This window comes from Cricetulus griseus, chromosome 3 (genome assembly GCF_003668045.3).
Source record: "Cricetulus griseus strain 17A/GY chromosome 3, alternate assembly CriGri-PICRH-1.0, whole genome shotgun sequence".
Classification (NCBI taxonomy): domain Eukaryota; kingdom Metazoa; phylum Chordata; class Mammalia; order Rodentia; family Cricetidae; genus Cricetulus; species Cricetulus griseus.
In genome coordinates, this window is record NC_048596.1 from 197,018,844 (window position 1) to 197,045,922 (window position 27,079).

Here is a 27,079-nt window from a genome sequence, read left to right on the forward strand (position 1 = left end):
GAGCAGAACCCTGTCCTGGCTGCACAGATGGTGGCAAGGCGGGGGACTGGGAGATGCTTTACAACTGCAGCATTCTGGGATGGTACCACCGCCTTGGTCTCTGCAGGACCAGCAGTGGGCAGGGCATGTAGAGGGTGGAGCCAGGAAGGAAATAACACTAGCCTTTCTTTGCCTAGTTCAGGGCCTCTCTGCCCAAGCCCGGTTGAAATCACACAAGAACTTAAAAGACACCCACAGGGCCATGTGCGGTGACATATTCTTGCAATCATAACACTTACAAGAAAGACAAGAGGATTGTTAGCTCGAGGCTATCCTAGATTATGGAGTGAATTCCAGGCCAGTGAGGACTACATACAGAGGTTCTGTCTAAAAATCCCAAACAAACAAACAAACAAACAAACAAACAAACAAAAAACATGAACAAATGGGATAGGAGCTTTCCTAGCAACACAAAGCCTTGGGCTCCATCCCCAGCACCGCATAAACTAGGTATGGGGGTACAGGCCTGTGACCCCAGAATTTGGGAAGTGGAGGCAGGAAGATCAGTGAGAAAAACGTCATCCTGGGATACTTGAAACTATGTCTCAGAAAACAAAAACTATGTGGAGTCCAGGGTCTACATCCAAACCTTGTAGTATTCCCTGATAGGGCCCCTGCAGGACTCATGGAACTGCTCTGGGCTGCTGGGGCTGTGCACCGTCCAGAGCAGGCAGAGCAGCAGAATGGGGTATGCACCAGACATTGTTCATTTGTGTGTGTGTGTCTATTTCTGTGTGTGTGTGTGTGTGTGTGTGTGTGTGTGTGTCTGTCTGTCTGTCTGTGTGTGTGTGTGTGTGTGTGTGTGTCTGTGTGTGTGTGTGTGTGTGTACCTGTGGAGGCCAGAGGACAACTTTAGATATCATTCTTTAGGTGCTACAGTCCACTCTGAGTTGTTTTATTTTTTCTTCTTTTTATTAATCTATTCTTTGATAACTTCAAGGTCCATTAGCTTGAGGCCATCCTAGGCTACAGAATGAATTTCATGTTATATTTCTATATTTTGGTTGCATTCATCCCTCTACCATCTCTTATTCCTCTTCCACCCCAACCCCAACCCCATGTTTTATTTTTTTCTAAATTTGTGCATGGGTGTTTTGTCTGTCTGTATGTTTGTGTACCATATGACTGCCTGGTGTCCAACACCTTGGGTGTGTGTGTGTGTGTGTGTGTGTGTGTGTGTGTGTGTGTTTTGTTGTCGTTGTTTGTTTTTTGAGGTGAGTTCTCCCACTGGCCTGAGGCTTTCCAAATAGGCAAGGCTGGTGGGCCAGCAAGCTCCAGGGACTTGCCTACCTCCCAGCCCTGGGATTATAGTCCCACAGAACTATGCTTGCATTTTCCATGTGGGTTTTGGGATTTGAACTCAAGTTCTCATGCTTGCACTGCAAGCACTTTACCCACTGCACCATCTCCTCAGTCCCAGCACCAGACATGCTCACCCCACAGGATCACAGTGGTCAGTGTGAGATGTGAGCTGAGAGACAAACCCCTCCTGTGGACACCTCACAGTGACTAGAGAAGGCCAATGACAGGAAACTGAGGCACAGCAAACACACCTGAAATGGAATCAGGGGGCTTTCTTGAAAGTGGCAGTGCCCAAGCCAGGCTTCAAAGGCAGAGGCAGCTCCCATTCGACATGAAAGGCAGGGAAGGAAGCCCTAAGCCAAGGGGGAGACTCTTGGGAGAAAAGCACAGCCATAGGGTGGATCTGGGGATAGCACTCAAGCCTCTATGTGGCCAGGACACCAGAGTTTATGCTGTTGTTGGGCAAGGGAAATGGCAGGTAGCCAAGGAGCCAGAAAGACAAGGACTTGGGAGTTATTGAGGGGAGGCTAGGCAGGGGCTGAGCCATTGCTGACTGTGGGGCCATGCTTCCTTGTCCAATCTCCCTGGAGTGAAGGAGAGCTTACTGCGAGTTCAAGTGTCTGCAGCAGTCATGAGTTGGTCTGGTGCAGAGGAGCAAGCTGAGCTTCCACACGCAAGGAAAGCAAAGGAGTGGGCTTCTGGGCGAGTACTGGAAGCTGGGAGAGACAGGAGCGTGTTCCCAGACCTCTGGTGAGCCTGCCCTGCCCCACTTTCCCCTTGTGTCCCAGAGTTGAGCTGGCAATTTCATGTGGCTTTGAGGCTTCCGTGGAACCCAGCCAGGCTTTTCCTACCTCCCTTTACCTCAAGGGACACGGGTTTCGGAGACTTCAAGCCCAGGGTGGGTACAGGGCTGACCTCCCCAACCCCAGGCTATGTGCCATCTGAACCCAGCCAGGCAGCAACAGGCACATAAGGCTGAATCACTCAGCAGCCACCTACCTTAGGGAGCAGAGAGGGTGAGAAGGCTCCACTAGGTTCCTCAAGAGAGGGGAGCCACATTACTGGTAGCCGCAGTGGTGATGGCTTCCACCAGGGGGTGCCATGGAGACTAATGTGCCCCCACTGTGTGAGGCCACCTTGTTCAGCATGGGGTACCCTGCCTCCTAGCCTTGTGGCCTCAGTTTCCTCCTCTGTAGGTGAGAATAATAACTGCCTTCCATTGTTGCCAGGGCTGTGGGAAGATCAAATGTCTAGACGCCTTCATGGGGAACACCCTCTCTACCCCATCATTCAACAAGCCGAGGCACAGAAAAGTGCGTGGCCCTATCTCAAACAAGGGCCCTCAGCTCAGTACACCACTTATGAGCCAACAAACACTTAGAAGGCTGCTTTGACCTGGCAGGGAAGAGAAGATGGGGCTCGTGGTGACAGTTGCCTTTTCTGCCCAGTGAGTGGTTTTCACCTGGAGTGGTGAACACAAGTCAGGAGTGTTGTCACCATGGATCATCTTTATCTTGCTGGCTGCCCCTGGGTGGAGTTGGCAGGCCAGCTGTGTCTCCAGCTTACTGGTTCCCTTAGGAGAGCCCTTCATCTTGAAAGAGCCAGTCAGTCACCATGAGCGCTTGGGGAAGGCATCCCAGCTTTCTCATCCAGTCCCCGGATGTCCCCAAAGGTCATTGCCGTGACCTGGGACCTCCTCCTTGGATATTTGCCAGTACCTCTATGGCCACCTGGTAAATGTGGGACATATCCTGTCCCAGTCCCACCCAAGTGGACCTGTGCCCAGCTGCCTTGTGGGGACACCTGCCCGGGTAGTACCCACTCCCGGCTTTCCCTGTGGCATGCCGCCAAGGTAGTTCCTCTAATGGGTTAAGTGACTCTGCGGTGTGCACACATGGTTGACATTATCGGCATGAATAAAAGATGAGTCCTGCCCGGGAGGCTGTCAGGACCGCAGCTCAGCAAGACTGACAGTAAAAGACTCCGTGGGGAGGGAGCTGGGGGTGCCCCCCTCACCCACTAAATGAGGGATGGCACACCTCCCCGGGAGGCCTAGTGACAAGAGCTGCCTGGGGGCAGTGGGGAGGGGGAGGGGTCGCTGGCTGGGGTTCCATGGTTCAGGTGTTTACGCAGCCACTCCTGGCCTGGTACTGTGCTAGGGACCTTGTACAGGCTACGTGGGTAGCTTGAAGAGGCATGAGGCCTGAGAGAAAGCATCCCAGGCAAGGCCACTGTAGGTACAAAGGCCCTGTGGCCCCAGTGTACTTGGGAGCTGGGGTCAGGGAGTGAGGAGAGATGGGGTGAGGTAGTGAAGGAGTCGAGGCAGGCTCCCAGGGCTTCAGGAGGCACTTAGGACTTTGGGCCGAAGCTGCACAGGTTCCCCTAACATCTGAGATACTACTGCCCACAGCTGGTACAGTGGACTCTGAGAATCAGGCTTGCAGAAGGGAGACTTCTGGCTTCTGATTAACTAGGCAGGCTTACAGGGCTCTGTCAGGGCAGGGCCAAGCACCCACTTGCTCACCTGCCTAGGTGCTGTGTCTTGGCAACAGATTGCACAGGCCCCACAGCTGCTATTGGATGTGTCTGGTGAGCTATAAACTCCACTGGTACCAGACCTCAGCCCATAGAGCCATACCGAGGGGCATTCAGATGAGCCTGGCCTCAGGTGCTTATGGGGGAACAGGGCAGAGCAGCCTCCTGGGACCAGAGTCCTGACCCAGACTGTCACTGAGATATGGGCACCTCTGTTCCTTCTGTGGGTTGGACATGGCCAGAGAGGCCCATCTTGGCAGGAGAGGAATGAGGCTGTTGAGCCCTTTCTAAATCTGCACAGACACCTGGTATGAGAAAACAGTCCCTTAGGTCCCACAGGGCAGGCCATAGGCCACAACTAGTGGCCTCATCATCTGTGTGGCCTCTTGCTACTGTACCACTAATCCCTGGAGAGCTTCTCAAACCACTCCAGCCTGAGTGTGTTCCCCTCATGTTTGCAGCCAGTTGGGGTGTGCTGGGACTACGACCCAGTGAGTCAGTGTGGCCAGATCCATGAGTGCCTTTGAGGGGTTGGGCCCAATGGCAGCCTGTAAAACACCATCAGAGAAGAACTGGGGGTCATGGACAGAGATTACAGTGCAAGCTAAGACAAAGCCCAGTGAGTAGTCATCTGCTAAGACGACCATGTTGAGTGTGCATGTTAGCCTGTCTGTGTGCAAATCAGCCCACACACCCAATCTGTGGCCCCTCTTGAGTCTTGGGGCTGGATCTCTCACCCCAAAGGACCTTTCTTGTACTCCGTCCCCTAAATGAAGCCCTTGGCACATCTCTGGGGCACATCTTTTGGTTTTTTGAGACAGGGTTTCTCTGTGGCTTTGGAGCCTGTCCTGGAACTGGCTCTGTAGACCAGGCTGGTCTCGAACTCACAGAGACCCACCTGCCTCTGCCTCCCGAGTGCTGGGATTAAAGGCGTGTGCCAGCACCTGGCTGGGGCACATCTTTATAACAGAGACTGGACATAGCCAGGAAGTCAGCCCTGGCCCTTGTGGTCCATGCTGAGCTTCTCAGAGAACAGTCTCAGACTGTTGTGTCCAGCTCAAGTGAATGTCTAGTCTGGTGTTCCAGCTGTGGCACAGGTGAGGTAGGACCCACACTGTCCACTCAGCACAGATGACAGACACTTCTCAGAGACACTGGTCACACAAAATGAGATCCTGCCCTGAAGGAATCAGGAATGTAGCTCCCATCCTCAGGGACAGCCATTCACATCTAACCTCTGTCCATCCACTAGGCAGTGGAGCACGTGGCCCTCAGGCCCAGGGGGACAGGAGACAGAGGCTGTACCCCAACACACTACTTGCTTGAAAGCGGAGGCTGAAGGTTCTTGGGTTAGGAGTTGTAAATCACAATATTTAACAAGTCGACCCTGACCTCTGCATTTCTTTAAGGGTCCTGAGGAGACAAGGTTCCTGGTAAGGGACAGGACCTTCTGGAAGCAACTCACTAGGCCTGGGCTTCAGGATGCCAGGGTGTGGATGTGTGAACATGGACCCACTGAGCATGCAGCATAGACCACATGTGTGCCCGCAGGTGGGTGGGATTCACCCGATAGGCCTTCCAGCCCCACCCTCTCCCTCCCTGCCAGCCCGCCAGGATCTTGCTCAAACACTTTAAAACAATCTAAAAGTAATTATTACGAACAGGCTGCTTGGAAACACCTGCTCCAGCCGTCCCCCGGAATCGCTGATGTGCCCACGCCGAGCCCTGACAGGCACACAGCGCCTTGCCCCCCCTGAGTCGCCAGATGCCGCGGTGCCCCCCTTGCCGCCCCACCATGCGCCTGTGTTGCCAGCACGACCCGCGCAGCTGTCGCTCGCAGCCATCAGCAGCAAAATCATCCCCACGAAGTCATACATATGGAACATCGTTGCTGCAGAATATTTATTTTAACATGTGTCAGGGCCCCTTCGGTGGCAGGCAGGCTTCGCCTCACCTGCCAGGCAGCTGGAGCCAGTCAGACACAGGGATGCCCAGGGAGGGTGCGCTAGCATTCGGCTCTGCTCTGCTCTGCCACCCTGGGTGCGGCTCCATCCCTGTCTCCTGTGTCCCTGCTTTCCTCCTTTGTGGCCACAGCTGTGAAACAGCTGCCAGATCTTTTCCCCCAGCCAGGGTACAGGAACCCATACCACGGCCTCACAGAGTGGATTTATCATAGGGCAGTGTCAGAAAGGTGTTGGGGGTCACAAGTTAAAGGATACTCACACAGAGTGTGGAGAAAGTCCCAGCAGGAGACAGATTTGCCTGCAGGCTGGCAAAGAAATAAGACCCAGAGACCCAGCTGAGCCTTGGAAGAGGGTGCTGCTGGGCTGGATCTTCAAGGGTGACCTTGAGGGGAGAATCACCTTTGAAACTTCATGACTTCCTGAAGTAGAGGGCACCGGGTTCCTGTAGTGATACTCAGTCACTGAACGGCTTCAGTGTGCCCTGGAAGTCAGCTGCAGGGGTGGGAGAGTAAAAACACTGTCACTTATACACTGCCGCCTTACCATCTCCATGACAAGTCAGGAGAGCCAGCCACCCTTACAGAGCCATGTAAGCTCCCAGTGCCGTGTGGTGTGGAACAGCCTCTCTCCTGCCCTCTTAAGTAAATGAGGGGATTGTTTTGTTTCCCATTGCAAAGAGGAGAACACTGGGGCTGACTGGGAACCCACAGCAAGAAAAGAAACAGGTGGAAACCTGAGTGAGATGATCTGTGCTGAGCCATTCCCCTCCTCAGAAGGGGAAACCGAGGCATGAAGGGGTGAGGTGGTCTGTCCATGGTCGCTCAGCTTGTCATGACCCGGATTCATTCTTTAGATAGACACAATTCATAACCAGCCCTGCCAACTGCTTTCTCCAAGAATGAGTGGATGGATGTGTGGATAGATGATGGATGTGTGTATGGATGGATGGGTAGATGGATTGATGGCTAGACAGATGGATGTTTGGAGAAATAAAGGAATAAAGAAGTGAAATATTGAATAGATGATGATGAGTGAAGGGAGGGAAGGAAGAATGGATGATGGACAGGTGATGGATGAATGATGGCTGGGCAAGTGGATGATGGGAGGTGGGGGAGTGGGTAAAAGGATAGATAATGGATAGATGGGCAGGTGGGTGGATGGATGGGTGAAGGTTAGATAGACAGATGGTTAAAGGATAGATGGATAGATGGTTGTTGGGAAATGGAGGGATGGATGAAAGAATTGCTGAATGGGTGGATGGATGGGTGGATGGATAGATGCATGGAAAGCAGGGTTGTCCATCTCAGCAGGCTGGTGAGGCTCTGAGCTCTGAGTGTCTGCAAAATCAAGCAGGTGGAGTCCAGGGAAAGCTCAGCCTTGGTCCAGCCTGGCTTTGCCCTTGGCTCTGCCTGACTTGGTGGTACCAACAAAGGATGGTGCTGGGGCAGTGGGGGTCAGGTGTCTATTGTGTAGCCCATGCTTTGGAGCCAGACCTCGGAGATTCCAGGCTTGGCTCCACTGCTCACTAGCTCTAGGGCTCTGGATAGTGACGTCAGCCATCACACTCACTTTGAGCACCTGTGAACTGTGTATCACAGCAGTACCCCATCCTTCCTTGTGGGGTACCCAGGATCTTCCCCTGGCTGCTTTATGTTTACTGCCGGCAGCTGGAGTTGCTGGTCTTGATTCTCTTACCCCAGCAGCAAGGTGACTTGGGTCCCTGTGCGGTTATTTTTCTTTTTGAGACAGGGCCTTTTTGAGACATCGCAGACTGACCTTGAACTCATTATGTAGTTAAGGATAACCTTGGGCTTTGTTCCTCCCACCTGCTGAGTGCTGGGCTCACCAGTGTGTGTGTGCTGTGCCTGGTTTATATGATGCTCGGCAAGTATTCTACCCACTGAGTCACACCTCCCTCCCCCATAGAGTTTCTGGGGTGACGAGAAGGCTGCAAGCTGGCTCCCCAGAACAGTCTCTGATCATGTACATGCCCAGCAGGTAAGCTGCTACTTTGGGGTACTCCATTTGATTCATTCCAACCTCCAGTGGTGGTAACCCAGAAACCAGTTCACATGGGAGAGTCCAGCTGGGGAAGGTTAGTGATGAGGGGCAAATACTTCTGATCCTATAGATAAGACTTGTGAACCTGGGCACTGACAGCCATGGGGAAGCTGCCCTTGTCACTGGGTATGCACAGAGAGGTAGGGGTGGGGGAATCCCTGGGCGAGTGAGAAGGCTAGGTAGGTAAGGACACTTGTCACAAAGCTCAATAAACCTGAGTTTGATACCCTGGCAACACATGGTCGAAGGAAAGAATGGACTACCAAAAGTTGCCCTCTGACCTTCACAAGTGCACCATGGCAGGTGTGTGTGCAAGTTTGGAACACAGAGAGAGAGAGATGGATGGATGAATGGATGATAGATAGATGATAGACAGACAGATGTAAAATTTTGTTTTAAAGAACCCCTTCATCCAGCAACACATGGCAAACATACACACATGTGTGACCCATGTGTGCACAAGACACAGCCCAGCTCAGCTCTGTAGATTACACCTACGTACCATGTGACTCACTGTGGTCACATCTAAGCAACAGATACTAAGGGCCCCAGGTGGACTCCTGCCCCTCCTCACTTCACTGGCCAGATGTGCACGGTCAAATTCTGTGTGTGGCATTCATCTTGTATACACAGCTGTCTTACACCTGGAGAGCAAGGAGCCCCTGGGAAGGATCCAGGACAGAGCCACACAGTCACCAGAAACATACTCCAGGAAATGGAGGGCACAGAGTTGAGGACTCTGTATTCATCCCTGCAGGGCTGTGGGGCAGCCATGACAGCTCTCTGTTTAGATCTTGCCTATGATGCCTTCGTCTCTGGGAACAAAAGCAGAGTCCCCACACTGGCACCCAGATGTCACATGACCTACCTCACACACCCAGTCCTCTCTGCATCCCCTTGCTCACTGCTCAGCCCTACTCTCCAGTCTGCCTCAGGGCCTTTGTACCAGTTACACTTGTTTCTCTGCAGGTCTCTACACAGTCCCTTCACTGCCCAGCCTTGCCAGGCCTTCCCCCTTCCCTCGGGGACCTCTAACACCGTCCCTGCTCTGTGTTTTTCAGCTTTGGGTCCTGGAGCACAAGGCCATGGATGACTGCACTTGCTCTCTGTCTCCTTGCTGGACTGTCAGCTCCATCACTGATACATTTTGTTCAGTGCACGTCCTTGGGGCTGCCAACAGGGTCTACCACAGAGTAGATAAGCAAAGACAAAGGGGTGAGCTGGTATAGGGACTCATTCACTTGCTTTGCTCCCTGGTCCTCGGGACATAGGGGTGCTGTGGGCACCACAGTATGCCATATCTAACATTGCCCTGTACTCCCAGAATGACAGGCCCCAGACACAAGCTTGATACAATGCCACAGTCCCTACAGCCCACAATGCAAGAGCCTGCTGTGCAGACCAGGAAACAGATCCACTGTGATGGTGAGGAATGCAGTCTGTATGAAAATGACGTGAAGCCATAAGACACACGTGGGGCTGGAGATGTGGCTGCAAGGCCCAGGGTTCCGAACCCTAGTTCCTCATAAACCAGGCATGGTGACCTTGTCTGTCATCTCAACAGTTGAGAAAAGTAGGGCTGGGGAGGCAGGGGGCTGGAGATCAGAAGTTCAAGGTCATCCATAGCTACATGGCCTGTGCTACATGGAATTCTGCTAAGAGAGGGAGAGAGAGCTAGCCCACAAAGGGACCATAGTGACTAGAGCTGCTGACAGCTGGAGGGTCTGTGACACAGTCGGGTGTCTAGGCCTGGCACACAGGTGTGTCAGCCACAGGCATTGGCTGTCAGCCAATGCTACCTCTCTACAAAGAGAATCTAGAAGTTCAGATTCTCCTTTCAAATCTGGTTTTGTTTAAGACAGGGCCTGGCGGCATCCTCCTGCCTCAGCTTCCCAAGCGCTCAGATCTCATCTCCAATGTTGACATACTCTGCAAACACAATTGTTAGGTGAGAGTCATGGCCCAAGTCTGGCCCAGCCTCACAACAATCTCAAGCCTTTCCTGGAGCTCCAGGGGGCAATGTGGAGCCCTCAGCATCCACCTGTCTCCCCTCTGACCCTAGGCTTTCATGTGACTGCCTCTGTTCTGTCAGAACACCCCCTCCTCTGTGCAGGCTCCTCCTAGCCCACCTGGGCAGGCTAGGGCAGCACCCAGCGCCCAGCCACCCACGCGCCCTCTCTTGACAGCTTCATCAAGCCCCCACCATCCCATCCCATTGTTCCTGACATCTGTTTCAGTAAGTGATTAATTGCAATTAGTGAGCGATTTGAAAGCCCTGGAAAAATACTCAGCAGAAAACTCATCAAGATTAATGAGAGGCAGGCTTGCGGGGAGGGGCGCAGGGCCCACTGCACAGCAGGGACCCAGCAGGAGCATCCCCACCTGGGCAGGTGCTGAGAGACACTCTCTGAGGAGATGACACCCACCCCATGCCCCCAGCTCACCCCTCCTCTCCTCCTTCAACCACCCCTGGGTGATTTTTCATCCAAATGCATTTATTTATTACCCACTAATAGGCTATTAATAAAGTCCTGAGAGTGTGGTAAGACAAGGTACTGAGGGCAGAGTGGATGGCAAAGCTTCCGGAACATTCTATCATTGACTAACACGAGACCCCAGAGGGAGGGCCTGAACATGGATCCTCCTACAGGGAGATTTTTGGAAACAGAGGGCAAGCAAAAGCCAAGAGTCAAGTCCTGGCTGGTTGCTCTGACACAAGCCTGTCACCCAAGTGTTCACACACGCTTGTCACTCTAGGAGGCAGAAGCAGGAAGATTACCACAGGTTTGAACCCAGGCTGCTCTCTCCATTGTGAGTTCCAAGCCAGCCAGGGCCACAAAGAATGAGACCCTGCCTCAAAAACTAGTATATAACTAAAGATACATGAAAGCAAGAGACGGACAGAGATGGGATTCTCAGCAGCTTTTGCAGACAGCTGAGAGAAGTTGCCTGTGACTGAGGTCTGGCCTCCAACTTGCTTCTCCTGCAGTCTCCCAGGTGCCCAGGATCACATGTCTGGAAAGGTGGGTGGATGGAAGTGAGTTTGATGGCAGTGGTGAGTGGACTTGGATGGATGGATGGATGGATGGATGGATGGATGGATGGATGGATGGATTCTAGGTGGACTCTGGGTGGATGAATAGATAGCTGGAGAGAGAGAAGGGTTAGATGAGGTCAGTGGACACAGGTTGCTTGGGTTATGTTGGCTAACAGACAGTTGTGATGAACTTTACATGGATGAGGACATTAGGTGAATGGACTTGCAGAAATGGTTGTTTGGGCAGGACACTCAGTATGACTCAGTAGCAGAAGAAAGGAACTCTCTAGCCCTGCAAAGGGAAGGACTGTCATTCTTATATTCCTGGTGGCAAAGAATGGAGCCTGAGAAGAAACTGTGTGGTACTTGACCCAACTCTCAGGCTTGACAGACAGGCCAGCAAACCACAGAGATCCTCCCATCTCAGTCTTCCCAGAGGGGGACGATGAGCACACACCACCAAGCCTGGCTCTGAAGATTTGGCTCAATTTGTCTTGCTTCTGTGACAGGCACTTCACTGATTCTCCCCAGCCCAGTGGGAGGGGACTCTTACCCACATATACAGACAAGGAAACCAAGGACCAGCGAGTTGAGCATCTCAGCCCCACAGCTCTAGCCAGGAAGTGTCTGAGCCAGAAAGTAAAGTTTGGTCATGGCCACCTTTGCCTGTCTTGCTCTGTTGCCCTGCACTTTGGGGGATGCTGCTGCTGTCCCAGCTGCTCTCTGTTTCCCCATTCTGAGCTCCCAGAAAGAGCCATCCTGGTCATGAGCCTCCCAGGGGGCTCACTATCAAAGGCTGGTGTTGCTGTTTTGATGGTTTCAATGGACTGAACATGAATCCTCTCCTCTTTGGGTTCTGTGTCCCTTGTAGATCAGGCTGGGTCCCAGCAGGCCAAGGGCAGCAGGCTATGGACTGGCCTAGACCAGCATCCCTGCTTCCTTTGCCCAGATCCAAAGATTGTGGCCTGCATTGCCCACTGCTACCTTCTCACTGGGGCTCTGAATCTGTCACAGCTTTACAGCTGTGTGCTTCACCTGGCTTCTGGTGTCATAGGAAAGACTGGGGCCTGCCTAACCAAGAGGGATAAGACTGTGGGATGGTCTGATGTCTCACAATCCTCTCCTAGATGATGCCCCAGCTGTCTGAGTGGCTCTGCCTACACACACCTCAGTTTCCACCTCTGCAGTGGGCCAGGCCAGCTCACACAGTGTACCCTGATCCCTTCTTGCTGGCTGCACAGTGTGGCCAGCATCCCACCCAGGAAGCCAGACAGAGGGGCTCCTGTGCTGCCGTGAATGTGAAAGAGCAGCTCCACTCTCCTGGACCCTGTCTGTCTGGGTTGTGAGGGCAGATGCTGGAGCTACTGTGTCCCCTGTGTGGCTGAGGCTTTGCTGGGCAGCTTCTAGAAATATCTTTATGCCATGGTACCATTCCAGCTCCAAAGGCCTTCCAGAAGTTGGGATTAGGGTGGCTGGTGCCTCACTCAGGCCTGGGGTTAATAGCATCTGTTCAAATCTTCTGTTCCCTGACATTACCCTAATCCTATCCACAAACAACTGCCCAGAGGTCTCAAGACATGAGCTTCAGACCACACAGAAAACACTGGCTCAGCCCTATTCTAACTATAAATTCAGGCTCCACCATGCAGGCCCACCGTTCAGCAGGCCCTAGTGTGAATTTGTCAACCTATGAATTTGTGAATTTGTCTGAGGCTACTCATTGCTTGGGTAACTCCTTGCCTAGAACCCCAATGAAGCAGATTTTGGTGCCTCCGTGAGACAGAGATGAAACTCTGGGGTAGGATGTGTCCCTCTGTGAGCCCCTGGAGGCCTGACCAAATGTGCACAGCCCAAACCCCAAACCCCAGAGAGCAGAGGCTCAGAAAGATCCCCCACTAGTGGCAGGCAGAGGTGCTATCCTTCATCCCCAGTGGGGCCTCAATGCTGCTAGGCTGGCCAGTGACTGCAGAGGGAGCCACAGGCCCAGCCCAGCCAGAACTAGCCCCATCTACCTCGGTGGGCTCCTGGCAGCAGGGTGGGCTGGAGACATCTGGTGTGAGAGAGTAGGACAGGAGGAGGTCAGGCCACCGAGTGTCCCTCCCCTCCCTGTTCACCCCTTCTCTGTGACTTTTGACCTTGAACAGATGGCAGAGGTGGGCGTGGCACAGCTTGCCTCACAAGCTACCACACCCATGAAATTCCCCATTAAGGGGGGTATTGAGGAAGTGACCTGTTTGGGGGGCGGGTAGAAGGGAGGGCTGTCCTCACAGCCTCTTGTACCATCTGACCACCTCATTAAGGCCTCCTGAGGTCACAAGAGACTCTGTGCCCCTCTTCTAAACAGCCCCCATCCCTGGAGGAAGTGGGGGCCTTTCGTATGTAAACAGGAGAGCTGACCTAGAGGAGTCCACTCTCCTTTCCTTGATCTTATTTCTAGAAAACCTGAAGAGGCCAAATGCCAGGTCCCCTGCTGTCCCAAGGAGGCCATATGATGCCTGGGAGGGAAATGATAACAGGGTGGGAACGGAAACCAGCTCCCACACCACCCTCACTGGGAGGGATCAGAGCCCAGGAAGGATCAACCCACGGATGCCCGGATGCCCCTCAGTCATTACTTGGGCCCTGTCCCTTGCCCTGCCTGGGCCTGTGCCTTCTGTAAAGAATGCAGCCATACATGCCTTTCTCTAGCTCCTTCCTTCCTGCTAAACGTCAGGCCTAGGGCAAGCCAGCAAGTGGTGTGCAGAGACTGTTCCCCTTTTGACCCTTTAGCTGTTAACATCTTTGTACAAGTGCCTGGAACTTTGTGAGCCTGCTCCTGGTAGAAGGGCTTCTGTGTGAAGATCAGTGAATCTTGTGTAGAAAGTGCTGGGCACGGGACATACATTGTCCTTACAATGCAATAGGAGCCCAGGGCCTTGGCCACCATAGTCCAGCCTGGTCAGGGAAGCAGAAGAATCTGTTTGGCCCTCTGGGCTTGCCTCCCTGTGCTCCCCACAGCCCCCCACTCAAACACACCTGAGGATGTAATAAACACCACACTTGATTTCAGGGCTTCTGCCAAACCCAGGGTCCTACAGCTTTGTTCCTGTTCTTTGGGGTCCAATCCTCCAGAGGTGTAGAAAGGAAAAGGGGTAAAGTGTGTCTCTCCTGATGCCTGGGACTCTCCGTTCTTGGCACTCTCCTTAGTGAGTGTGATAGCTGTGAACCGGAGGCCTGCAGGGCTCTCCTGGTCCACACAGGCTCACTAAATCCTTGGGGCAACCTAGAGTGTGAATGTGACTGGGGAAACTGAGGCCCAGGTACTGTTGATTCCTCTTGCCAAAGCTCTGCAGGTAGGGAATAAGATGCCAGAATTAAGGACATGCAGTTGGTCTGGGAGCCCAGTGTCCTGTGTGGCCTCAGCAGCAGCTTATCTGTTGAATAACTACACTAGTAACTGACAGCTGCCTTGAGGGTCCCTAGGGAACCTCAAATAAAGCAGGCTGCTTAGGGCCTCTGTATGACCTGCTGGAGAGACAACCAGTTGACCTGCAGCAGTGACCTGCTGGGGTCAAGGCAGCCTCCCCTCCAGATCCCTGCAAGGTCCAGGGGCACATGGGAGCTCACCGATCTGCCCTCTGCCCTCTGGGGCCCTGGGCTAGGGCTGTTGGGGGGTCACTCGACAGCCACTCTGTCTGTAGGCCCTGGGGACTTGCCCTGCTTGCCCTACTGCCTCAGCCAGCCGACCTGGACAGAGATTAATGTGGCTGGGGCAAAAGGCCACTTGTGGTGGAGCTAGGGCCAAGGGTCAGGGCAGCCTTGAGGCACCAGGGCTGAGGGTGGGTGCCCTGCCATGTCCCAGGTGGCTAAGGGGCCAGGGTGGGCCACAGGGAGGGGCAGTGGGGAAAGGCTCCACTCCACCATCTGGTCTTCTCTGCAGGGAGGTCTCCACACCCCCCCCCCCAACAATGGCTCAAATGGCCAAGCATCAGGGAGACAGATGGTGGCGGCATGCAGGGTAGAGAGTGTACTTTGTTCGGAGGCACTCACAGGCAGAAGAACACACGTGCACACACGAGTGTGAGCACACATGAGGTACCACACAGAGGCCTATGTAATTCCTAGCCAGATTGGGAGGGTGGGCTTCTGAAGATGCTTTGGTCCAGACTCCCCCTAATACACATAACACATATCTAATGTGGATGCATGTACACATGCATAGATCTCCACAGGGACATGCACAGATGCATGTTCACAAGAAGCACACACACACACACACACACAAACACACACGTGAGCAGTAGTGTGCAAACATAAGCACATAGATTCACACTGGTGTATACATAGCATATGACTCAACCCAGAAATGTGGCGGCAATATAGGCATGACTGCAGACCCATGTGCACAGTGACATGCATGCACAGGCAATTCTTGCCCTTTGGAGCTCTGCCACCCCCCTGAAGAGTGGCTCCACCTGTTCCCCACCCACACTCTCGACACCCACATTGGATCTGTCCTGGAGTGATCTGTCAGTTGCCTGCTGTCACCCTGCTGTTTGTCTTCTTCCAACAAAGGCTCCCACTAGACTGGGGGTCTTGGTATCACCTTGTCCCCTCCCAGTTCCTGGATTGAGAACCTTATTTGCTGAAGAGGGAGAGATGGGCAGGCGCTCCTAGCTCAATCTGGCCACAAGCCACGTGAAAGCCACTGGCTGACACTACACGGCTCTCCTTTCTGCCCAGCATCCTCATCTAGACTAGGTCCAATTGCCTTGGGGGAAGCAGTCCCTTGGCTTCCAGAAGATTTGTCTGTCAGGCCTAGAGGTGGGCCATCAATCCAAACCCAATCTCTTTATGACAGCCACAGGACCCATACTGGCCACCGTGTACTCACAGAGGACCCCAGGTCAATATTGCCAAGAACATGCTAACTCCTTGGCTGCTGAGAGTCAAAGGTCTCAGTCTCGGTCTCGGTCTCTGTCTCTCTCTGTGTGTGTCTCTGTCTCTGTCTCTGTCTCTGTCTCTCTCTCTCTCTCTCTCTCTCTCAGATCACATCAGATCTGAAGGCTCCCTGAGGGGTTCAGGGCAATCAGCAAATGGTCATGGGGCCTATCTAGGCCCTGACTGAGGCTGGGGCACAGTGAGTCAGTGGGGCTTGCACTGGAATGTGATCCCCCAGCTTTCCTGAGCATGAGCAGTCTGCTGTTCATAGCTCATGCCTAGAACCCCATGAGTGTTCAGCCTTGCTTTGGACCCTGCTCTTCAGCCCATGCTGCTGCCAACTCTGGGTGGGTTGTGATCCTCCCCATGGGGCACTCTGGTCCCTCTTGGGGCCTGCTCCATCCCCCAGTTGTGCACTTTTCTCATGCTCAGCCCTCCTGAGGCCTGTCTTCATAGGGAGCCGGCAGTTCCACAGGCTTCTGCCGGCTGCAATTGGCACAAAGCGCAGTCTATGTGCAGTCGGAGCTGTGTCTTTGTGACGTTTCTCAGATGAGCTTTTTATCCTCTCAGTGAAGGGATGATCCTGCTTGCTCAAGGGGACAGTTGGCAATGTCTGAACATTCAGCTGTCACACTGTAGCTGGGTCACTGCCGCTCTGTAGGTGGCAGCCACGGCTGCTGCTGATGCCTTGTGGTGCTGTAGATGGACTGACATCCCTCAGGGGGCATTCTTTGCTTTGTTGTTTTGTTTTGTTTGTGTTAAGCAGGATCTCATGTAGCCCAGGCAGGCCTCATACTGGCTATGTAGTGAAGGATGACCTTGAACTCCTGCTGATTCTCCTGCCTCCACATGAGGCCTGAGTCAGGATACCCAGTTTACGTGGGACTGGGACCTAAGGCTTTGTTCATGCCAGACAAGTTCTCCACCAACCAAGCTGCATCCCCAGCCCTCAGGTGGTTTCCCTTCCATCTCTGGGTACTGGAGACAGACATCATCCTACAATGAGCATGGCCCAACTTCCTAGGTGATCGGTGGCCCAATGTTCCTCTACACCATGGAAAACCTGCCTCCCTGACCTAGAGTCCTCCTCCCCAAGGAGACAGCCAAGTCCAGACAGCTCTGACCATATACTGTTCACACCCTTCAGGATGAACGGGGTCTTCTGGGCAGGGTGGCCACCTCAGAAGCACACAGGACCCTGCTAGGCCTGTAGAGCAGTGGACTTCTTAGGATTTCCCCACTGTGAAACTGCTCGTGCCACCAGTTGACTGCTGGCCGTGCTTACAAGGCCGGGGGAGGCGAAAGGCTAAGCACTCAGATCCCTACCTGGCCTCAGTGGCCACTATATAAGTGCTATCCCTATTATGGGCAAAACTTTATTATCACAGGAAGGGAAGCCTGCCAGGAAAGGTAGGTGACAGATGCTCATTGCATCCCATAGATGAGACCGTCACTTGATCATGGTGAGCTACTGCCCTGTAGTCTCACTGGCCACCACCCATCCTCCCTGTAATGGGGAATCCTTGTGTGCCTTCTGGGTCCCTGACCTTAAGCCCTGGTTTTATCCCTGAGGCAGAGATGGAGCCCATAGCAGCCACTGGCAGCCACAGGAACTACGGTGGCCACAGGAACTCCTTGGCTTTCACTACAGAGTGGTGCTGGGGAGGCCTGGGGCCAAAACGGAGGTGTTGAGCCCCACAGCTGGTCCAGACAGCCAGGCATCATGTCTGGTAGAAAGATGAAGAGATTCGGGAGACGGCCCAGTAATAGGAGGAGTCAGGAGCTAGGACTTCTGGGATTCAGCAAAGGGCAAAATGTCACTTTTCCAATTTGACAGTGTCCAAGCTTTGTGTCCTTATCACCTGACTTGTATAAAGGGGTAGGGTGACAATTCCTTTAGCCCCCTACACACACACACACACACACACACACACACACACACACACAGCTGCAGTTAGGATTTGGATGGGTTGAGACCCCATGTACTGTGACTGACTTCTAGGGGTTAGAACCATCTGGAGAACCATGTGGGGGCCCTCTTTACAAGCAGATGTTTCAGGTGTAGGGACAGAGGTTAGGGATCTGCCTTTCCCCAGGGGTCCGCCCTCCCCCAGGCCCTGTGAGCAGTTCTCCCCATGTGCTTGCCACCTCCTTGCTGGCGACTTCCTCACAGGCACAGGTGCAACCTGATGCCCACAGTGGAGCTCTTGAAAAGCCTTTGATTCCTCAGACTCCCCCACTGGACCTGTGCACATGTGCACATATGTGGGGAGCCCAGATGCTCCCTCTGTACAGTCCCTTCATCTTCTCAGCTCCCTCTTCCAGCCTGACTCTCTGGAGGGATCCAAGGAGGGCCTCTTGTTCTGAGTCGCCTGGCATGGGGTGTTGTCCTTGCTGGCTCTCCCCTCAAGGGCAGCAACCACGTGGAGCATCTAAAGGCTGGCCCCAGGTGCAGCCATAGCAGAAACCATGGAGTTCAACCTGCCCCTGCAGCCATCAGCATGGGCAGGGGCAGCTGGTGAGCATCGTGGGGAGGTGAAAAAGAGCATGGCCACCTGGATCATGCCTAGTGGCCATCCCCAGGTCCCTTGCAGTCGCAGGTGCAGGCCCAGATCCTGTTGAGTGAAGCTGTGCGTGGCGGGCGGCTGGCAGCGGGCTGCCGAGGCTTCTAAAGGTAGCAACCATCTGCACTGTGATAAAAAGCCCTGCGGATGATAAATAGACAAGTCACACTTTTATTGGATTGCAGCTTGGGAGCAGCCACTTCGGGTTTGGCACAGTGTTAACGACAGATTTCTGCTTCCTTTGCAAGGCCTGGCCTCGCAGGGAGCACCCAGCAGTGGTGGCCCTCTCCGGGTGGGCAGGAGGAGCTGACCTCAGCTGCCCCCATTGCTATCTCCTAGGCAAGCCTGCTTCCCTTCACTGCTCCCAAGCTACCTCTGGAGGCGTCTATAGCTGACTTGCAGCTGACACCCAAGTCATTATGGTCCTTGGACAGGTCTTCAGACCTCTGTGTATTGATATCACATCTGTAGGGTGGGCTCACTCACTAGCCTGCTTCCCAGACCCCGAATCCTTGTGACTGTGGCATTTGGAACCATTCCTGGACTGCTTACGGTGAGCGTTATGCTACCATAGCCCCCCCCACACACACTGCCAGAGAGCCCTGCCCCCCACTGGAGTCCCACTGTTTTGGAGTCCATTCTGGGAGTGGTCCATATCCCAGGCCTTGACCACTCCCCCTCCACTGTGGAGAGCTCTGGTGGGGCCTCCTGCTTCTGCCCTGAACTGTGAGAAATGGCAGAGATCAATACTCAGCACCTCAGCCTCCAGTCTATCAGTGGGGTTAGTATGGAACCTACATTGGTGTAGAGGGGCTGAGGGTAAAGGGCAGGCTTCCCAGGAGCAGAAGTATTGCTAGTTGTTCCTCCTTTGGAGTCAGTGCTGGGTCCAACATAGATAACAAGGCTGTGATGGGGCCCAGCAGTCAACTGGTGGCAGATGTGAAGGGGGTTGTGTCTGGGTATGGGTAACTGGCTTCTCCGAGGCCAGTTCCTCGCCTGGGTGGTGGTGAGGCCTATGGGCTGAGCTCAGCTGGAGCCATATGAACAAGGCCTGTGGAGGCACTTTTCACCGGGTGGTACCTGCCCCTGACCTCTGGCATCCATATTCTTGGCAAATTAACATGCTGCTCTGAGCCTCAGTTTACTCCTCAGGGCCATCTGCACCATCCCTCCTCAGGTTCACTGTCACTGCAGGACCTTGCAGCCCTGCTCAGGGGCAACCTCCTTCCCTCCTCAGCCCTCCCAGAGCCTAAATCCATCTCTACAACTCCATGGCAGGTGCACTGTGGGCTGCACATCACTATTAGCCTTTTGTTTGAGCCAAGATCCAGAGTGGGTAGTGTGGCCTCTCATGTCCAGCCCTCAGCCCTGCCTCAGTTTGAACCCTGCTATGTGATACTTCGGCTCCCCAATAACTTGAAAGCCCTGCTGCCTACTCTGCCACCAACACTGGGAGCCTGGTGAGCAACATGTAGCCCCATACTCTGGGCCATGCTCCCTATAAGGATTCTTTTTTTATTTTTTTAAGATTTTTAAAATTTATAGTGTTTGATCCCCTGAAACTGGAGTTACAGACAGTTGTGAGCTTCCATGTGGGTGCTGGGAATTGAACCCAGGTCCTCTGGAAGAGCAGCCAGTGGAGTGCTCTTAACCACTGAGCCATCTCTTCAGCCCTCCTGTAAGGATTCTTCTTGGGGCTAAGGAGAAGGCTCAAGTCAGTAAAAGTGCTTGCCAGGCAAGCATGAGCATGTCTTTAATCCCAGTACTAGAGAAGCAAGCAGATCTCTGGGTTTGAGGCCAACTGGGTCTACAGAGTAAGTTCCAGGACAGCAAGGGCTACACAGAGAAACCCTGTCTCCAAAGGGGGTGGGGGGTGGGGAGACAGGAAATGTCAACCTCTGGACTTTACACACACACACACACCAGCTTCAGCCACCATAGGGTCCCAGTGACTCAAAAAGGCCCCAGGAGGGGGTTCATATATCTTATAGTAGTCAAAAGCTGGGGCACCCAGGGTCAGAGTTCAAGTCTCAGCTCTGTTTATTTGACCTTGGTCCAGGCTCCCCTCAGACTTGAGTTTTCCCACCTGGAAACTGCAGCTGTAAGGGCATCGTGTGGGAACAAGAACCTGGGATAGGGGTGCAGTTCTCAGTGCCCGTCACCTCCACAGCAGCTCTGACCGTGGTGCATCTTCCTCAGGGATAGATAAGGTGACTTGTGGGCTCCACCTCAGACCTCACAGGGTTCTGTGCTGAGACTGAATTGAAGTCCTGTTGTTCCTATGTCCTGCCCGCCACCCCACCCCACCCCCGGCCCCCTCCTGTTCATGAACTACACGGAGGGACACAGAAGAAAACAACACTGGGATTTCTGGCTCCTTGCTACACTCATAGGCACAGCCTTCATTTCCTACGGTCCGTTCTCAGTAAAGGCCCGGGGAGCTCAAGTGATCTGTTCAGGGTTGCACAGCTTCTCTTTGCCAACCTCTTGCTCTTGTGGTGGGTCGTAGTCCCGGCATGGACACCTTGGAGCCTATTGTGGTGTGACTGACAGACTTAATAGTAGAGGGTGAAGTTGCGGTGAGCGGAGGCAGGAAGCCTAGTGGCTGTCTGAGCTGACCCATAGACCGGGCCATCAGATTTTCCTGCCTGCAGGAGCTGCCTGACTGCCAGCACCATTGCCTTTTGGGGAAAGCCCTTGCTCCTGGCAGAGCATCCAGGCCTCCTTGTATGAAATGTGGGCACGGGCTGGCTCTCAGCTTCTGGGGACTCAACTGGCCTTCTGGATCTTTCTAGAAACTCCCCAGGTGACATGAATGCAGAATAGAGAACCTGGTATCCTAAAGTAACTGTCAGGTGTGGGATGTGGGCATTCCTAAGGCAGCTGCAGCTGCAAGGGGGAACAGGAAGGGGAGTTTATTGAGCATCTGCTGTGTACCCAGACATACTGCAGCACTGTGTAGTGAACATGTCACCCAGAGAGATGAAGAAAGGAATCCAGGGGAGAGATTCCCCACCATCATCACCTTCTGGTACTTTCTAGGAGGGCCAGACCCAGACCTGTGACCATTTTCTCTCCCTGCTGCCTGCCCATCTGACCAAAATGCTTCACACAAACTGGCAGGGCTGTGGAGGGGCTTCAGGACAGCGCTGGCGACCATCCTGGGCTGCCCACCCCTATGCCTTGAGGCCTGGGCAGGAGCCCAGGGTGGCTTGAGGGAGGGAGGCAAGAGCAGCTGCTGCCAGCAGGTGAGCCCTGGCCTCTCCTTGGGCCTCCTGGAGAAGCCTAATGAAGTGCAGCTGTGAACTCCGGTTTTGGGTCAGGAAGGCAATATCTCATCTCTCCACGCAGCAATTGAGTGGAGATCCGGAGCCTTCTGCCTCCCGGTGCCCCAACCCTTGGCAAGCCGGAGAGCTGCTCAGGGGCTGTCAATATTGACTCTGCGGAAGGCAGGTGGCGGGGCGGGCACGAGCCAGGCAGGAACCGGAGCTCGAGCTACCCCAGGGGCCTGCGAGGTGGGAGCAGGGAGCAGCTGGTCGGGTGCCTCTAGAGGACCCAGGCTGTTTTTCCTCTCGTTTTAATTGCTCTTGGTGACTCTAACGGCAGCCCATTCACCTAGCGGCAGCGTTCTGGCTCTGGCCCCTGCCGCGCACCACATCTGAGCCATTCAGAGGCGCCAGGCAGCTGTTCCCAGCCTAACCGCCTTTTCCGGATGGTTCCTGGCCTGGAAGGGCCCGGGTAAACAAAGCCAGGGGCGGCTGGGAAACTAAGGGCCTCCCTGGGACAGTGGCCAGCTGCTGGCCAGGCCTGGGAGGCATGAGGGCAGAGCAGAGCCCTGGCTTCCACAGTAGGCAGTGGTCACCACCCTGCCACACCAAGCCAATTCCCCTACGGCCCACAGGCAGTGAGCGCTTGCCAAGTAGGATGGATTGGAAATTTGAGCAAGCAGCAGCAAGCCCCACCCCCTCTTGTGTGATCAAGGCTCAGGAGCCTGTTTGGCCTGTGTTCTGCTCAGCTGAGATGTGTTTAATGAGTATCAGTGGCCTTTGAGGATGTGGCCAGGGCTGGTAGTGCCCTAGGGGGCAGCATGCCTGGCGATCAGTCTAGCTGCTGTGTGATCTTGGAGAGATAGCTTGACTTCTCAGAGCCTTGCCCCCTGTGAAATGTAAGGGTTGGGTTTAAAGAGCCACTCTGATACTTTGTTATTGTCTTAGAATGGCAACTAAGTTTATCCTAGGGCGACTGAGACACAAATAACTGTGGGACCTTCAGCCCTGCAGCTGCAGTCAACCAGGGTGGTCCCTAAGGCAGCTCCAGCCCCGAGACAGTCCCCTCCAGCCCAGAGAAGCCCTGTTTATTTCATGATCTGCTGCTCACTTGTAGATGTCTTACATGTTTCTAAAAGCCAGGTGTTGTGGCACACACCTGTAATCCTGGTACTCAGGAGGCAGAGGCAAGAGGTTAAGAAGGTCAGAGGTCATTCTCAGTTATAGAGAGAGTTCAAGAGCAGCTTGGGCTCCCAAGGCTTCCAAAAAAACAAAACAAACAAACAAACCAAACTAGGTCTATCCAAAGCTCAGGGGTTGAGCCCTTGCCTGAGATGAGACCCTGGTCCCATTCCCAGCATGCAAAAAAAAAAAAAAAAAAAAAAAAAAACAACTTGATAATCAAGATCTAACCCTCAGGCAATGACATGGTGAATCCTGTCAAAGCCACCACAGTCACAATGCACATGTCCTCACCTCGAGCAAGTTCTGTACCTTTGGGTTCCTCCACAGACCCCATGTCCCAGGACTGTTGTTGTCCCTAGGGTGTGTCTGGATGAGAGCATTCCATGTGAAGCCCTGCAACAAGTTTCTCCCATTTTGAAGACTGGAGCTAGCTAGGTCTTATGTCTCATTGGTTCCAGTGCCAGGCTGCTCAGTGTCTGCCCCAGCTTCTTCCTCCTGATCCTTGCATGTCCCCACCTGACACCTGAGTATGTATCAGGTTCAACCATGGCAAAAGATGTGTGGTCTTTGTCCCAGTCAGCAAATGGCAGCCAGCACAGATAAGCAAAGGATGGGTGTGTGGAAACAGCGGGGCCCTGCAGTGACAGCCAGTGTGTGAGCTGAGCTCTCCTCCCCGAACTGACTGTTCTGTGGCCCTGCCAGGTTCTGTTACTTGTTCACCCTGTTGTCACAAGCCTTGACATGTGGTCGGTTGGCTCTGATTACCCTGTGCCCTCCCCCTCTTCTCGCCCCAGCACCCCCTCACCTTGTTCACCCTCTGGTCTGGAGCTCTGGTGTCTGCCAGTTCAGGAATCACCTGGGGACAGACTGGAAACTGCTGGGGCCCAGACCACATCCAGAAATGCTGGGTTGATCTGATACTGTGGCCAAGCCACTAGGGCTTCTCAGGCTCTTGGGGGTGCTGGAGCTACTGACCTAAAGAACTCAGATTTTCCTGGAAACCCAGATGGATCTCTGTGTTCGGTTGTAGGGAGCCTCTTCCTTCAGCTTCCACAGCCCCAGGTGAAAGCCTTTGACTGTCTCCTCCAGCAGGTCCTGAAGGCCCTGAACTGGGGCCTCAAGGTCATCCCAGAGGTGTCTATCCCCACAGCACTGTGGGGTTTCTATCCTGTTTGTTTTGTGAATGAGCATTTGTTGAGCATTTCTTTTCTGCTGTAGATCATCTGGAGTGAGTTCAGTATTGGATGAGTGGAGACCCCTGTAAGAGGGTTAGGGTATCCTTTTGCAGACATGGGAACTTCCTGCCCTTGGGGCTTGTAGTCACCGCTAGCAGATCCCATGCTCAACCAGTCAGATGACACCCCCAGTGCAGGACACAGGAAAGGAACACTGTGGGACCCCAGAGCATGTGAAACAAGGGCTTTCTTGGCCTAAGACCCCACCTGGAAAATGGAGAAGGGGCTGATAGCTACAAAGCCATCCTTTCTTATTCCCATATGGGAAGAGAGTTCTAGATGCGGGCATCCGTGTGTCTGGCACTATGCACTATGGCACCGTGCACTATGGGGAGTTCTGCCTTGGTCTCCCAGAGTGTGGAGACCCTGGGGCCCTAGCCAGCATCCTGCCTACTTTGTTCCCTCCTGAAGATATTGTACACTGGGTGACTGGAGTGTGCGTGAATTCCCACACTGCACAGACAATGTGTGTTAGCAAGGGGTGGTAATAGCTCATTCCGGGAGAGACTGAAAGTACAGCCAGGCAGGGTGGGCAAAGATGGAGGTATGTAGGGGCAAAGTCTGTCAGTGGAGACTGAGGCCTAATGGTAACTCTCAAGCCCCATTTATTGAGGGCTGGGGCCAGCTTGTGTTCTTCCCTCCTCAAGGCTCGATGCTTCTAGGTTAGAGTCTTAAGCCCAGGGTGTCCCACCTCTATTTTGCCCCTTCGTCATTCTCTAGGTTTGTAACCCATCCTCACCTAATAGGCCCTCAGATGTACCTCAAAGGGGCACTGGGTGGACCCTACCTGCCTAAGTCTTTCTGGCCATCCCATGTCCCTTGTTCTCAGTTGGGAGGTTCTCATGGGATGTTGACTCTGCTTCTAGCAAACTCAGCCTGGATCCCATGTCCTCCTCTGGAGATCCCCAGTGCCACCTGTTAGAATCCTCACCCTCCTCTAGATAAACCATCATTGTTCCCTTATAACACATAGTGCTGGCCTGCGCACTATGAGGGGGGAGCAATGCTGACCTCTGTGCTGTCTGTAAATTAGACAGCCATTGCTCTGTATCTGGGTGCTCAGGTAGTGCCTCTGGGCACAGGTGGCCATCTTCCTGGAACTTTTGCTGGTCACCCTGAGGGCTCCATGCAAAACATGTCCTTGAGTCTGCCCTCTGCTACTGGAGAGTCAATAAGGCCCCTATGTGGTCAGACATCTAGGTCAGGTCTATGTCCACTTCTAGGGAGCTGTTGTGACAGTCTGCAGACCTGGGGGACTTCAGGCAGCGCACACCTACTTGCTCATAGTCCTCAGAAAGTCTGGCATCACAGTGATGGCAGGCTGTTCTCTTCTTGATACTCTGGGCAAGAATCTGTTCCCAGCCTCTGTCTCTCTCCCAGTACTGGCGGCTGCCGGCCATGCCCAGCATTTCTTGGCGTACAGACTCATCATGGCAGGATGGATGGCTGCCTCAATTGTCACATGACGTTCTCCCAGGTGGCCTCTTTTCTCGTTCTGCCTTGTCTAAGGGCACTTAGGGTTAGTGTCCACCCCAGTCCAGGGCCATTTGACTTTGAGATCCTTCCCTTAATCACATCTGTTTCTTTTTTTGGGGGGGGGTTTCAAGACGGGGTTTCTCTGTGGCTTTGGAGGTTGTCCTGGAACTCGCTCTTGTAGACCAGGCTGATCTCGAACTCACAGAGATCCGCCTGCCTCTGCCTCCCGAGTGTTGGGACTAAAGGTGTGTGCCACCAACGCCCGGCTAAGACCCTATTTCTAAATGACATCACATGAGGGACCATGATGCCACCCACCATAATGCCAGAGGCAACTCTTGGGAAGCAGATGTTGGCTCCTGTCATGGGTTTTGTTCTATGCAGGGTCAATCCCTTCCTGTGATGAGGGTAAGGGGGTGACAGATGCAGAGCCATGTGAAGTTCAGGGGAGCAGGCTAAATAAGGTGAGTCAGATGTACCCAGGTGGTATGGAAAGGGTATGGTCCATGTGGGTGGGTTTTTTATTCCCCACAGCAGCCCCCAGTTCTGTGCACATAAAGAAACAGAGTCTCAGATGCCAACACTGTCTCAAGGCACACAGTGTGGCAGGCTGGGGCTGGGGCTCAGGCAGACTCTGCCTGTTCACACACATGCTGAGGGGTCCTGGGCTCTGAGAGGCTTCTGGGAACCCTGGGGCAGTGGTGGCTTCTGCCTGCTTGGACATCACACTTACTGTGATGTGACTCTAGCTTGGGTCAGAGGCAAGGTAGGTCCTGGCTGTCTGAAAGCTGCTGCCCCAAGAGCTGCCTTCAGGGGCAGCTCTTTCTCCCCCTCTCTCTGACATATCTTAGGTCTACCAGGAACAGAACCCATGCCCTCACCTCCCCCCATCCTTCCCAGGTACCCCATGTGTCCTTTCCTGCTCTAGGTGTGACACAAACATGCATAACACGTGACCTTCTGCACACCGTGAGTGTGCTCACAGTAACCTGATTTACACACAGATGTGATTGTGGCTCTCGGATGTCAATGGTGTGCCATGGGTACAAGGATTGCTGGGCCTGGGTGGCCCCCTCCACTTAGCTAATACCTGTTGATTAGCCCTTGGGGTTACCACAATCCTGTTGAGGATTATGGGAGTAGGAGGCAGGGTGGTGTGGCTCAGGTCTAGAGGATGGAGGGCCACAGAGAAGATGGCATTACAGGACTGTGTTAAACAGGCGTGTCTCAGCTGCTACCACTGTCACCCATGCTCTCTGGCCCATTCTGGAACACTGCCAACAGTATCCAGCATTTTACCCTGCCCTGTTCTGGGGTCCCCACCACCATTAACCTTCTCATTATGTGAGTCTGTGACTTCTGCTCTGTCTGTCTTGGGAGGAACAGCTCCAGAGAAGCCTGAAGTGCCCTCCCCCTCCACACTGCCTTGCCCTCCCCCTCCATCACTGCCTTGCCCTCCCCCACTGCCTTGCCTTCCCCCCCACTGCCTTGCCTT

The 27,079-nt window shown here is 53.8% G+C and overlaps 1 protein-coding gene and 1 long non-coding RNA gene across 5 annotated transcripts in view; both read left to right on the top strand.

Annotated features, from left to right (window-relative positions):
• Positions 1–27,079, top strand: part of Gse1 (Gse1 coiled-coil protein) — a 344,296-nt gene that overhangs the window by 158,486 nt on the left and 158,731 nt on the right. The window lies entirely within an intron of this gene.
• LOC113835137 lies at positions 1,921–11,781 on the top strand. Its single transcript, XR_003484422.2, has 3 exons — positions 1,921–2,091; positions 5,286–5,427; positions 5,541–11,781. It is a non-coding gene; the product is annotated as an uncharacterized LOC113835137 (long non-coding RNA).